The following is a 13,962-nucleotide window of genomic DNA, read 5'->3' on the forward strand; positions in this document are numbered from 1 at the left end:
TAATTTCGGTTAAGTTCCTTCTTTCCTTGCTGGAGACGGAGATCGCGGCCAGAAAAAAAAAGAAGAGAACAAAAATCAAGGGGAAAAAGAGAATTGGAGTGAGAAATGTGAGGAGGAGAGGTGATTATGAAGGTTATTCTGGTTCGAAAATTAAGAAAATAATTTTAAAATAAAATTTAATGTTATACATGATTTTGAAAAAAAAAACTTTTATGATGATTTTAATTTTTTTTTCAAATTTTAAAGACTAAAATTGTATTTATTTTTAAATTAAATAAAATAAACACTTATATTATTATTCTTTTAAATGAATAAATATGAGAAAATCAATTAAAACATATCATCAAATTTTTCTTCCAATTTTATTTATTATTCAAAATATCAATTTTCATAATTTAATTTTCATCATATTTTAATTAAATTTTTTAATTGATTTTTATAAATAAAATTATTAATTAATTCAACTAATAATAACTTAGTTTAAATACCCACATTAAAGCATATCAACTATTAAATTTTTTTACTAATATTATTTAATAATATGCTATAAATAATCTCCAAAATTGTAAACTGCATAAATACAAATGAATAATTTTAAAGACTACTAATACTTTGTCAGGAAGTCCTCTTAAATCCTTTTACAATGATTGGAATATCTTACAGGAAAGAAAAAAGAGAAGTTCTTCTAATATGAAATGAACCTAAAATAGGATGAAAATTAAAGAAAGAGATTTTTCTATCTCAATTTAATTTTTTAATGTAATAGTTAAGAGAATTATTCTACTTGTTTTATTTATATTAAAATTTCTCAAAAAAATTCAAAAAATTTTCATTCATCAAAATTAAAAAAAAAAAAAGGTAAAGTATATTTTTTGTCCTTAAAATTTGACAAAAGTTTCAAAATTACCCTTAAATTTTATTTTGTTTCAATTTTGTCCCAAAAATTTTTGATTTACATCAAATATACCCTCGACGGTTACATTTTCAAAAAATTTAAGACCAATCTAACAATAATGTATGAAAATTATGTTTGATTTACTTGTGTTGAAGGTTGTTCTTATAAAATTGTTGTTGAATTGGTCTTAAATTTTTTGAAAAATTAGCCGTCAGGGATATATTTGATGCAAATCGAAAATTTATGGGACAACATTGAAACAAAATAAAACTTAGAGGTATTTTTAAAACTTTTGTCAAACTTTAAGGACAAAAAATATATTTTACCCAAAAAAAAATTTGCTACAAAATTTAGAAATTTTTATACCTCTTAAATTAAAATCCTAATTCATAAGCTCACTAAAATAAAAATGGATTAAATCATAATTGAGCCTAAAACGAATAAAATAAATATAAAGTAAGTCTTAAAATAAATACTAATAAAGTGATGACTATTTGATCCGACTTGACTAACGAGAATCTTCAATACAACTTGTAAACAGTAAGACGTTTGATTTTTCATAATCGTTAACCATTGTCTTGGCCAATTCTTGGTATATCTCCTGAACAAATGATTTAGCGATGTTTGCAAAACCTTTTTTATTTTCGTAGTTGTTGCTCTTGTAATTGGATCAATTGGCATATGACAGCTTTTAGTTTGTTTTACGGAGCTCGTATCATTCTTTTCCTCTTGAAAATAAAATTTAATTTGATTAAGATACTTAGGCAGTAGTGTAAATTTCGGATAATTAGTAACTAATTAATCAATAAATTAACTTTTATTTAAAGAAATTAGAAAATCAAAATTTATAGTTTAATGAGGTAGAAATAATTAAAATATGAATTTTAAAACTAATTTTAAAGGTTTTGGCTCAAAGTTGAGCCAAACAAGCCGAATCGAGCAAATCGGACCCATAATAGGCTCAAGGCCCAACCCAACACCCCATATATAAAGAGCTTTAGCTCTTCCTTTTCCTTTCTCAACGAAACACGCTGATGCTTGCATGAGGAGAAGGAAAGAAGCTCTAAACCCTAACCTCTCCTTTCAACCTCACATAACTTTTAATCCGGAGCTTCGATCACTGCACTGCTTGCGGCCAGACGATCATCGCGTCAAACTCTATAATGCTCACTAAAAAATTTGGTAAGTACCTCATTATTTTTTGCTCATTCACTCTCTTCCTAATTTCGAAAATTTGAGGTTTTGGTTTTGAGAGACTATGTAATTTTGGTGTTTAGGATCGAATTGACTTTATATGCTTGCCGGGTCTTGTCCCAAACTCTCCTTGGTAAGGTGAGAACCTCCAACAACCCTTGTGAAATTATTAAATTAGTAAATCCTATATTGATTTTAGTAATGTTAGTGTGTGATTAGATTGTATATATGTGATTTGGAACTAAATTGGTGGTGTTGGAAGCTTGATTTTGGACCTTGGAGACTGAGTTGTTGTTGATGTGCATTTTGGTGTTTGGGACGGCGATGTTTATGGTGTTCCGGGCTTAAGGAGGAATTGGCCAATGTATGATTTTGGTTTCTCGTAGATAATATATAATTTTTTGTGAAAACGTAGGCTAGACGACCAGAGGATAGGTTGAAGCATATATGTATGTTAAGTGTTAGAAATCTTAATGAAATTGTTGAGTTATCTTGAAATGGGTTAATGAATGATGATTTTGATGATGATGGATGAGAATAATGAATGTGAAAATGTGAATGTTGATAATTTGATGAATTGTGATGTGTTGGATGTGGGCAAGGCGGTAGGACGCTAATCACTCGATTCATTCCACCGCATTCCCTTTGATTGTGTTGTGTGGGGTGTGAGAAAGGTGGTAGGGCACTAATTCCCTGACATTTTTTCTCACATCTTCTCTCTCTATCTGCAAGGTGGTAGGGCACTAATCCCCCGACCGGTATGGCACGGCCTTACTAGGAAAAGGTGGTAGGGCACTAATCTCCCGATTCATTCTCCCTGATGTATGCCTCCAGGAGAAGGTGGTAGGACACTAATCCCCTAATTTTATACCTCCTAGAGATGAGCAGATGAGAGACGGCATCCGGATTAGCTACCAGAATGTGTCGGGTTCTGACAGTATAACCGACGCGTGAGCTCACGGCCAGTAGAAAAAGGCATACATCATATGCATTTGTTTGTCTTCTTTGAGTTTTCATTACTTGGGTTTACCTATTTGATTATCTATGCTTAATTGCTATATGCTTTACCAGCTATAACTGCATCCTATTTGTGTTTTTCTTATCTGTATTATTTGTCTGTATAATTGAGAGGCCCTTTGTCTGATGGAGGAGTGACGAGGACAGTTCTACCAGTGTTTCAGAGGGCTGGAGAAAGCAGAACTTGAAGGATTAAGTTAGGATTTGAGTTTTAAACTTACAAACCTTAGATTATATACCCAAAATCTAGTTTAGCTTATTCTTTAAGTTTAAATCTGAGTGTCGAAGTTCTATGATTGCTTCTTATTTTTCTGAGACCTTATATATTATTTATGTGGTCACCATTACCATGCTGAGAACCTCTGGTTCTCATTCTATACATATGTTGTCTTTTTTAGATGCAGGTTGTGAGGCATCACGCTAGGCATTTGGAGTTTCAGTTTCAGCGAAGTTGGGTCATTGGCTTTTGTGTTTTGCTATGTATGTATGAATGTATGTATGTATGTATGTATGTATGTATGTATGTATGTATGTATGTATGTATGTATGTATGTATAGATTTTTCCTTAATATATGTGCTTTACTTTTGTACCTCATAGAGGCTTGATGGAGAATTAAGGTTTATTTTCAGTATTTTGGAAAACTTGAGATTGTATATATGTATGTAAATATTCTCCGGCCAGCCTTGGCTTCACAGGTTGAGCTCGGAGCTTGCTACTCTATACGGTTTATATATATATATATATATATATATATATATATATATATATATATGCGTGTATTTACTTTTCTTTGTACGCAAATTTTTGCTACGTGAGCGTTAGGCTTTTCTTTGCGTGAATTTGTTTAGACTATCCTTTAAGGCTCCTCGAGTATTAAATTCCTTCAACTATTATTATGTATATATTTTATTTTAGAGATCGTAATACCACACCACCTCTGTTTTACGACTTAAGCGTAAAGCTCTGTGTGGTAGGGTGTTACAAGTAGCAGAGATTCTGGTTCGTCCCACTTGCTCCAGGTCAATTATTGAGATACCTGGGTAGTAGCAAGGATTGTGGTTCGTCTCGCTTGCTCTAGGTTAGTGATTGTGACACTTGAGTAGTAGCAGCAGTAGTGAATTATTCCCCTTGCTCCAGGTTAAATTTTTAAACATTTGCCTGGGTAGTAGCAGCAGTAGTGGTTTATTCCACTTGCTCTAGGTTAAGCGGGTAGTAGCAAGGGAGTTATGAATCAGACCCACTTGCTTCGCGATGGGGTGTTTCTGTCCAAGGTTAGCTACCAGGACATGTCGGATTTTGCTATATAACTGACAGATGATATCATCGGCAGTAGGACAGGCATGCATCATATGCATTTGTATGCTTTGAGTTTGAATTTGTTTTGACTTATCTAATTGCTTAACTGCTATTAACTACTATCTGAGCTATTTGCTGTAACTGCTATCTATACATGTACTTTTCTTATTTGTTTTGCCTGTGTTTGCTTCTGAGAGATTCCTCTGGCGGGTGAAAGAGGCGCTGAGGGTTATTCTGGTGTGGTACTTTTAAGTTTGAGTATTGGTGATAAGTTGATGATAGTGTTGATTGATTGCGTGAAGGGGCGTGAGGCCGTGATTGGTTTCTGATTGAGGTTTAGTTAAGTATGAAAAATCAAGCTGGTTCAGCATAGACTTAATGAACCTATATTTGGAACAGGTTGGTCATTCAAACAGTCTAGGAAAATTTTTAAGATTTTCTTATAAGAAAAAAAAGATTTTGAATTTTGGATAATTAACTGATTTTTTTTAAAAAAGTTTTGGATTTTCGGATGTTAAACCGTCGTTTTTCAAAAGATTAATAAGACAAGCGATGATCACTGTGTTTGAAAATAGTTTTCTTATTAAATATCCTCTTATAATAATTCTGAAAATCCGTGGTGAGACCATGTTGTTAGGTTCTCACCCTCTACAGCTTTACCTTTTCCAGGAATTGGATGAAGAAGCTTACGAAGAGTTTAATTGCATTTTGCTTATACGATATTATTATATTAGTTTAGTTGTTATTTATTTATCCTCGCCATTAATATTGTATCTTGTAAAGAGGGTTAGGAGTTTTGATGGCTATGTTTATAAGTTATGGTATAAAGAACCTAGTTATTGTGTATATATTTATATATATTGAAGTGGTTGTGATTGATTTGTATGTATGTATAATTTCAAACAAAAAGTATTTCTATTTTTTTAAAAAAAAGAATAGTTTATACGGTTTCGAGTTTTTCAAAGGTTCCTATTTTATTATTAAATATATGGAAGTCGTCATAATACTCCTCACTATCAGAGTGGCGCAGCCAAAAGCGTGACATTCTGGTAGTAAGGGTGTTATATTTCATGTCAATTTTAAGAGTAAAAGAATATTTTAAATAATACTAAACATAAATGAATATAATATATAAATTTAGTATATAATAAAATAGATAGAACATGCATATTAATATATTAGTATATAAACGGAAAAAATTATATATTATTAAAGTTATGATGCGTGCAGTAATATTTTAAATCAATTAATAGAAAAAAGTATATTATTACATTAGTAGAAGAAGGATAATATTTTAATTTATTATTAATTACATGCATTAAATGTGATTTATATAAATTGTACTATAATTATATATATTTTTTTAAAAATTAGATAATTAAATTATTATATAATAATTGTCATGACTATTAGATTATGTTCTAATATTCAATTTAATAAATTGTTAAATAGAGTATTATATAAAATTTTTACATTTATTTTTTTATTTTTTTATAAGTATAATCTTATTAGCAATGTCAAAGTAACGTTCAAACATAAAGTTTAAAAACTTAAAGTTAGAGTACTTCGATTGTGGAGTGAAAAACAATTTGAAACATGGATACAAAAAGCTCTAATCAAAATAGTTCTAATTGATAAAAAGGTAATTATATTTATATATCAAGAATAAACCAATTATATGTTGTGTACAATTATTGAAGGTTTGTAAATGGTCTAGAAAATGAGGGTTGAATCTATGGCCACATTTTGATAATCTTTTTGCTTATGTTTCTGACTAGAATAAGAATTTAGTTACTGTTTAGTCTGCCAAGTAAAAATTCAGGAGATAATTTTATTTTGTCTCTTTGCGATAAGTTCAGCAACAGAGCAACTTCGTTGTTTGAGGATAGCTGTGATTTTAGAGATATAGATAATGCAGGAGACATTTTTGTTTTGTCTCTAACCAGAAGAGATAGAGAAGAGAAAATCACACAGTCATGTATTCTGTTTCAGTCACCATGTGTAATGTGACCTACATTCAATCTCTTCCACAACAGTGGTGAAATTTTTCACTATCTTTCAAAGATTACAAATACCAATTTTTCTAAGATTCAACCCAATCCTATCTGGGACAAACCCAGCTTTTACCCAAGCTAGATTTGGCTAGGTTCACTCCCTAGACCTACAACCACTAAGTGCTCACCCAACTTAGCAAGGGAATCTCCTCAGGATCATGTGTACAAAACAGAAAATATACAAAAGAGTTTTGACATAATTTTCTAGCTTTTATCTGATAACTCTCTTTGCCTTTTTTCTCAATGACTTTTACTGATTCCTCACTTAATTTCTTTTTCATTGAAAAGAAACAAAGAAAGATGAACACTAAAGAATAGAAAAATTAATGTAAACTTATTAAAGGAGAAGAAGGGATAATTTTGTAAGCTATGAGAATCCAAACTGTATCTCACTCCTTGAATTAATGTCTAGCCGTTTACCCCTTTAATAGAGGAGTAAAACTTCCAAAGCTTGAAACTTCATTTGAACAGTTGACTTCTTCTTCTCCAAAATCAGCAGCAGCAGCACAGAAGAGACATGGGACTGTAGCAGTGATTTTAGCAACTTCTCTTTCATCCTTTTGGAAATTTCTTCAAGAATCTGAGCCATTCATTTGTGATTTGCCTCTAGGTTTTTTTCTTAACCCTTGATCTGTAGCAGAGCTCCATAACCTTCATTTTACCAATTTGGTACATGCAGAGAGAAGGCTTCTTCAACAATCTTCAATGAAGCATAAAGAGGAAAATATTTCTTTGATGTAGCCTTTGGATTTGATCTTTGCTTAGAGTCCTAGCGCATTTGACTTTCTTCTTCTTGTTTGATTTTGATAATCCACTTTTTTATCTTTGATTCGAACCCTAAGTAGAGTTTCTTTTTCTTGCTTTACTTTTTAGAGGTGATTTATGTGGGTAGAGAAAAGAGATGCGAGAGAACTAGTTTGGTGGCTTTGATTTGGTTCCAATAGAAGTGAATTGCTTTTCTTCAATTTGGTTAGTGAATAGAAACCATACTTTGGGCCATTTGTGAGTGAGTGATTTGAATGGACTTGGGCCTGATGCTTCGTTTTGGTCCATGTTGATTTTTGCACACTAACCACATAAAACTGTCACTTCTTTAGGTTGCATTAGCTTGTTTATTAGGCCAGGTTCGCTTTCTATAATTTTCTGACCTAATCACACACCTAATTGGACTTTTAACCCAATAATAATTTTTAATCATCATCAATTAATTTGTTATTAGTTCTTTAAACTCAACAATCTTTCTTTTGATGACAAATATTATAAAATAAATTGTAAACAAAAGAAATGAGAAGAGTTTTAGTGAATTTCCCTTTGATGATTCAATCTTTGAATTAAACTCCGCCTTTCTTTCATTCACTTAGCTCCCCCTTAATGTTAGCATTTTCTCAACCTGTGATCAATAAAATTTAGATTTAATTATTCTGTTGGTCCCTATAGTTTTGCCAAATTTTTAATTAGGTCCCTATACTTTTTTCCTTTTAATTGAATCCTTATACCAATTTTTTTTTAATTGGGTCCTTAAACTTTTTTTTCCTTTTATTTGGGTCCCTGTACCAATTGTTTTTTTACTTGGGTCCTTATACAATTGAACTAATTACTGTTAAGAGGGACCTAATTGAAAAAGAAATTGGTGCAGGGACTAAATTAAAAGAAAAAAAAGTATAGGAACCTAATTGAAAATTTTACAAAACTATAGGGATCAACAGAGTAATTAAACCTAAAATTTATATAAGAACTTTGCTAAATATTCAAACAGCCATTCAAATATCCTTATCAAATGATCCAGCCTGATGACTTATATTTCAAAAATTGTAAGCTTTTCAATTCTAAAAAAGATCATTCATCAACCATCATGAAGCACAAACAATTTAATCAAAGTTTCAAAATTAGAGCTATAAACAAATTAGAACAGTCACAATGAATCATTTTTCAATAAACAAAAGCTATCTAAGAGCATTATTCAACATCAAGTATACAGCAATTGTTAATCAAACCAGTGATAAAAAAATCAGATTTAGGGATCAAAGCTGAAAGCAATATAGGATCAATGATTCATGAATTTACTTAGCCTAATATCAACACTAGTCAATCAATCTAAATCATTTCTTAAAAAAAAATTTCAAGAACTATTCACATAAGCATTAATCAAATAGTTCCAAAAATTCCTGACAGCCATACTTCAGTTTCCATAAAACATCAACTTAACATTGAACAATTCATTTTCATCATTCACTTCCCCTTTTGTCATTAAAGTAAGTTAGTAGTCCCTGTACAAAATCTGTTAGGCTTTTAGAGCAAATCAGCAGTTCAGATAGTTCAGAGTTAAGTGTCTACAACTATTACAATCATCCAAAAAAATTAAAAATATTCAAAGACCAGAATCAGAAAAATAGTTTCTTAGAAAACAACAGCATCAATAGAGAGCTACACATCAGATCCCTCATTCTCGGTTCGCAGAATGTCTTCTTCTTCATGCTCAGACATCATTTGATCATCTTCCAATGATTCAAGGTACTTTAGAAGTTCTTCAACTCTACTTTGAGACTTTTTCAATGAATTTTCATTTTGAATTGCAAGTCTCCTAGCTTGTTGGCTAAAAGAGATCATGTGCTTGGTAAGGTTCACAAATTCTTGTAACTCATCTTTGACAATACTATTAACCAAGTACTTGTTGGAAGTTGATGTATCGGCATCTGACGGAGGAAGGATACTTTCATCTTCTTCTTCTTCCATAACCGTCTCTTTGACAGCCTTAGTCCCTTTTTCCATTTGTCCGTTTGACTTTACCACCGTCTTTAAGAGATGAAATTCTATTCTCTTAGCTCTCATTGTTTAGATCAACACCAAAGTGTTCAAAGAAATAGGTTAAAACATGCCATATGATAGTGAAATATTTTTATCACTTTTAATGCAATCATACATATGACGCAACATAAGATATGAAAAAGATATTTCAGCTTTGTTAAGAATGGCATAGAGAACTAAGGTGTCACAGAGTATAACGCATTTATACGAACCGATTTGAGACAAGAGAATGTGAGTAATGATACGGTGTAACTAGGCTTTGACAGGACCTAGGGCTCAGTGATTAGGAGTAACACCATCCATGAGAAAAATGTTCTCACAAATGTTAGCCAGAACATCCTTGTGTGATATTCCTAAATCATTGTCCCACTTTCCAGTGATGTAGGCATTGATGCCAACATCATAATAATCAAGGGCTTCACCAATGGATTCTTTATTTAAATGAATTAGCCTTTTACATATGAGTGAACAAATTTCTCATGATAGTACATATTTGCATAAAATTCTCTAACTAAATTAGAGTGGATTGGTTTTTTGATTTCAAACATTTTTTCCCAGTCCAGATAAATGATATTTTCAAAAAATGTTTATCCCTTTATTAGCAAGAGCATTTAAATTAGTTACATATGAGGAACACAAAGGTCTTTTAAAAATAATTTCTCTATGGAATTCAAAGTTCATGCTAGAAGAAAAACAGAGTGGATCATAGTAAGAATGTGGAAGATTACTAAATTTGAAACCTATAAGATCAGGATTTACAGGTTCTTTTACAGAGTTGAGAAAAAGTCTTCAGTTACCTTTGGACGGGCAATTAGAAGGTGCAGAACATCCTTGAGGATGAGATGAAAAACGAGGAGGAGGTGACAATGAAGATTCTTCTTCGTTCATGGGCTTCTTTTCTTTGGCGACATTTGCCCTAGAAGTTTATGCTTCTGGTAGTGCTGTCGATGGTCTTCGCAAAATGGTCTTGGTCCGTGCCATGGGTTCTGGAATAGGAGAGGAGTGAGATAAAGAATGAGAATGAATATGGATATGAGTGTGGGTTTGGCCTTTTAAAGGAGGGTTATGTGGAGTACGATAACTTCCTGAGGCTATTCGTGTAGCAACCTTCTTTCTCATCTTTGTAAAATCTAATGAATACAGTTATGGGAGTGGTGGAGGTTGAAGAAGATGAGAGATTTTCAATGAGTAACTGCTATAAATGCTTTGGAAATTTTTGAAAACACATAACTGATATTTAAATAAAATTAAAAGGTATTTCAAAGAAAATTGATTTTGAAAGGATATTCAAGCAAACAGTTTGAAAAGACAAGTCAAGAATTTAATTTGACTTGATGAGAAATCCTAAAACAAATAATTTTTTAATTTATGATCAAAACAAACAATGAGGTCCACGTCATAGAGTTAGAACTTCTTCATTTTGGGCCCAATGGCGATTTTAAGGAAACACAAAGGACCATCAAAGATTCAGTTTTGTCTCATATTAATTATTTTTCCCAACACTCAGTCTGATTCCAAAGAACCTACAGCGAGTCATTATTTGTCCAGTTTTGTCTCCTATTAATCTGAGAGACAAAATCAACCAAAAAGCAACATCATCAAATTAATTTATTGATTTAGCACAAACAATATCCAAGGTAGTTCTCAACTTGCAAAATTTATCTTCAGATAGTGATTTTGTAAATATATCAACAATTTGATCTTTAGATTTAACAAATTGAATGTCAATGGTTCCCTTTTGCACACGTTTTCTAATGGAATGAAATTTCACTTCAATGTGCTTGGTTCTAGAATGCAGAACTATATTTTTGGAAATGTTTATTGCACTTATATTGTGACACATTAAAGGGATACTATTGACTTGTAATTTGTAATCTGCAAGTTGGTTTTTAAGCCATAACAATTATGAACAAAAAAAAAGAAGCAGCTATGTATTCAGCCTCGGCTGTAGATAATGCAACAGTAGCTTGTTTCTTGTTGGACCCCACATTTCGTGATTGTCCAAGGAAACAACAAATCTCATATGTACTTCTTCTATCAATTCAGTCACCGGTAAAATCTGCATCACAAATTCCTCTACATAGAGTTCATTAGATTTTGGATACCACAAACCATAATCACAAGTTCCATTAATGTATCTAATGATTCTCTTGACAGATGAAAGATGGGATTCTTTATGTTACGATTGAAATCTAGAGTAAATTCCAACACTTAAAACAATGTCCGGTCTAGAGGATGTAAGATACAGAGAAATCCAATCATTTCTTTATACCTTATTTCATCCACATCTTTGTCATTTTCACTCTTTTCAAGTTTAGAGTTTGGATGCATAGGTGTACTCATTAGTTTGGAATTTTCTAAACTAAATTTCTTGACTAACTCTTTGTCATATTTACCTTGGTGCACAAAAATACTACTAGAAGTTTGTTTGATTTGGAGTCCTAGAAAGAATGTGAGTTCTCCCATCATACTCATATCAAACTCACTAGTCATTAAATTTCCAAAATCAACACACAAGGCTTCATTAGCCGATCTAAACACAATGTCATCCACATAAACTTGAAATAGAATAAAATTATCATTAGATTCTTTAATAAAAAGAGTTATATCCATGGTACCTCTTTGAAAACCTTTTTCAATAAGAAAGAGCTAAGTCTTTCATACTAAGCTCTAGGAGCTTGTCTCAAACCATAAAGAATTTTTAAGAGTTTGTAAACATGGTTTAGAAAGACTTCGTTTTCAAAACCAAGAGGTTGAGCCATGTATACCTTTCTATCAATAATACCCTTTAAAATGCACATTTGACATCCATTTGAAAAAGTTTATACCCTTTTGTGAGCGGCATAAGCAAGTAATAATCTTATTGCCTCCATTCTTGCAACTGGAGCAAAAGATTCATTGAAGTTAATGCCCTCTTCTTAATCATACCCTTGAGCCACTAGCCTTGCTTTGTTTCTTGCAATGCTATCATCCTCACCCAACTTGTTTTGAAAGATCCATTTGGTTTCCGTCACCTTCTTTCCATTTGAGATTGCCACCAATGTCTAAACTTCATTTTTCTCAAATTTGACCAACTCTTCTTTCATTGCTTTGACCCATGATGGATCATCAAGGGCTTCCTTCACAGATGAATAAAAATTTGAAACTTGACAAGTTAAAAAAAAACTTGTCAAGCATTAAAATTTTTTTTAATAGACGAAACTGAGATAATTTATAAGCCCAATCCCTGTAGTAATATAAAATTAAATACATTCCGTTTGAATTGGGATTTTCTCCATCATGATTATGATTCTAAATATTGTGAAAAAACTATTACAATAATTAGCCTGGGACAATTTATTTGTGAAAATATAGGTCTATCTCAAACAAAAAATGGACTAGAACTAAAATTAAAATCAAGACAAGTTTTAATTGTTAAAATAGATTCCATATTAATAAGATCAGCTAATACCTATTTGACGACTCCAGGAGCAACAATTCATGGGCATTTTAGAGAAATCTTTTTTGAAGGAGATATATTAGTAACATTTATATCTAAAAAATAAGATCAAGTGATATAATCCAAGTTCTTCCAAAAGTTAAACAGGTATTAGAAGTTCGTTTGATTGATTCAATATCGATTAACCTAGGGAAGAGGGTTGACGCTTGGAATGAACATATAACCAAAATTCTCGGTATTCCTTGGGGATTAAGAAATAACAGAAAGATCATTTTGTTCCACCTTTCTTCTATTTGAAGATCTTTTGGTGACTCCTTATGATGAATCTCCAATTATGAATTCTTGTGGATAGTTTTCCAAGAACTTCCATTCTTTGGATTTGGGTGTAGTGAGAGTATATTCGGTCTGATCTAGTTCAGCATTGTTGAAAGTTTCAGAATTTTCTACTGCGGTAGGAGACAAAACAAAATTGTCTCCTGCATTTTGATTTGCAGAATCAGGATCAGGGACTTCTTGCAAGCATTTTGATTTTTCTTGATTTTTAGTTCCATTCTGATTCTGTTCACCTTGATTTCCTGCATCATTATCTTCTACAATACTTGAAATTGAGTTAGATTCATAAAAGGTAACATGAATAGTCTCTTCAATGGTCCTATGTTCATTGAGGTATACTCTATACGCTTAGCTAGTAGTTGAGTATCCTACAAAAGTACTTTTATAAAATTTTGGATCAAATTTTTTAAGATTGTCTTTTGTTTTTAAAATAAAATATTTACATCCAAAAATATGAAAATACTTAAGATTAGGAGAAATTCCTTTCCATAGCTCATATGGAGTTTTCTTTAAAAACTTTCGAATGATGGTTCGATTCAGTATATAACAAGTTGTGTTCACAGTTACAACCCATAAGAATTTTGGTACATCACTCTCACAAAGCATGGCTCGTGCCATCTCTTGAAGATTTCTATTTCTCCTTTCAACAACCTCATTTTATTGAGGTATTCTAGGATATGAAAAATTATGAGATATACCAAATTCATCACAAAAAGATTCAAAGTCTTGGTTTTCAAACTCTTTTCCATGGTCATTTCTAATAGAAGCAATTATTAAATATTTTTCACTTTGAATCTTTTTGCATAATGCAGTAAAGGCTGAAAAGGCATCATTCTTGTGAGCTAAGAATAGGACTCAATCGAATCTAGTATAGTCATCGACCACAACTAAGCCACAGTGTTTACCTCCTAGACTTTGAGTTCTAGT

The sequence above is a fragment of the Arachis hypogaea genome, chromosome 20, assembly GCF_003086295.3.
Source record: "Arachis hypogaea cultivar Tifrunner chromosome 20, arahy.Tifrunner.gnm2.J5K5, whole genome shotgun sequence".
NCBI classification, from domain to species: domain Eukaryota; kingdom Viridiplantae; phylum Streptophyta; class Magnoliopsida; order Fabales; family Fabaceae; genus Arachis; species Arachis hypogaea.